The sequence below is a fragment of the Psammomys obesus genome, unplaced genomic scaffold (assembly GCF_907164565.1).
Source record: "Psammomys obesus unplaced genomic scaffold, mPsaObe1.curated_primary_1811, whole genome shotgun sequence".
NCBI lineage: Eukaryota > Metazoa > Chordata > Mammalia > Rodentia > Muridae > Psammomys > Psammomys obesus.
Window position 1 is genome coordinate 10,992,230 of NW_026596109.1, and position 1,619 is coordinate 10,993,848.

A 1,619-nucleotide genomic window follows, 5' to 3' on the forward strand; every position below is an offset into this window, starting at 1 on the left:
CGCGCCGGGGCGGCGCGGGCGCGGGGGCGCGCGGGGAGGACGGGGCCCCCCGGGGTGGCCAGGTGCGCGGGCGCGCGGGGGCGCGGGGACCCGATCCGGCCCGGGAGCCGCCCCCTCCCGCCCCCCGGCCGCCGAGACGCAGCCACGCGACACGGCCGAAGAGGCGCGGTGGAGGTTGGAGGCCCTCGCCCGCGCGAGGTGCCACCACCCTGCCGGGCGCCAGCGCGCTCGCTTCCCCGGGCGGGTGTGCGCTCCGCGGGATGTGGGCCGAGCGGCGCTCTGCTCCACCTAACCCGCAGGGCAGGACCAGGGGTTTTCATTGTGTAGACGGCAGCTGAGGACCAGAGACGCCTGAGCCCTTGGGGTGACGACCCAGCTGCAGACTCCCCCTTCCCCCTGGGCCTCGTGTATTCCACCCTGGCCTTGATGGCTTGGTGACCCTGCCTCCAGCTCCCAAACGCTGGGATGTGCCACCACGCGCTACTCTTCAGTGATCTTTTTAAAAATCTTCGCGTCTAGCCTCTTTACCTTTCCTGTCCTGCTCCCTGGTTCACCCACAGTGTTTATGCAACCCCTAGTAGACCTCTCTGCCACAGGCCAAGCACAATGGGGCAGTTGTCTCAGGCATAAGCCTTTCCCCCACCTCAATTCGGCTCTGTCAACCTCCACAGCTTCTTCCCAGACTACAAGAGCCATGTTCTCATTCCTGTCTGAAGGTGCTTCCAGAGACTTGGTTTCCCCAATGTATCCTGAGAGAGTGGGGAGAAGATCCTCAAGGACTTACCCAGTTCCTCAGAGCCTGAGCTCTCTGTTTTCACAGATGTGGACAGTAGGAAATAGAGGGGCGTGTGTGTGTGTGTGTGTGTGTGTGTGTGTGTGTGTGTAATCATGGATCTGAAGGAGTCTGATGTGAGCTTAAAGGACCCCTCCCTGCCTCTCCCTATGCTTCCTTCCCTTTGTCCTCTAAGGCAGGTACACAGATGGCGTTGTGTACGCAGCCTGTGACCTGGGCACCTGAAGGGGTCAGATCTGGGCCGTCCTTGAGAAACAGTTTGGTGGAGGAATCAGGAATCTCAGGGAGGGATCAGTGGAGGAGCCAGCACAGGACTGGGAGGCCAAGGGGGAACGCAGGGATTGTAGACACAAAGGGGCCCCAAGCAAGGGAACGGGGAAGGATTTTGAGAGCGGAATGCCTTTAAGAGTCACCGTGAAGCTAACAAAAAAGACGTGATGGCGTGTGCCAGGAGTCACAGCAACTCAGCAGGCTGAGGTGGGAGGATTGCTCGTGCCCAGGAGTTTAAGGCAAGCCTGGCATTTCAAAAATGAACAAGCACGTGCCTTTGGCCTGGAGTACGGCCTAATGGTAGATCATCTGCCTGGCATGCACAAGGTCCAGGTTGGCCACCCGCACCGCAAAACCAGGAGGAACTGTTATTCCCAGAAAACCCTTCTCCTGAGCTGTGATCCCCGAAGACTGGAGCTGTCGGCTACTCCAGTGAAGGCATCTTGACCCCTGTCTACCAGAGGAAGGGGTCGGGGGAGGAATCCTTTGGGAAGGAGTGAGGCCTCTGTGGGTCATGGTCAGCGGGCAAGCCTGAGAAGGCAATTCCCCAGGCCCT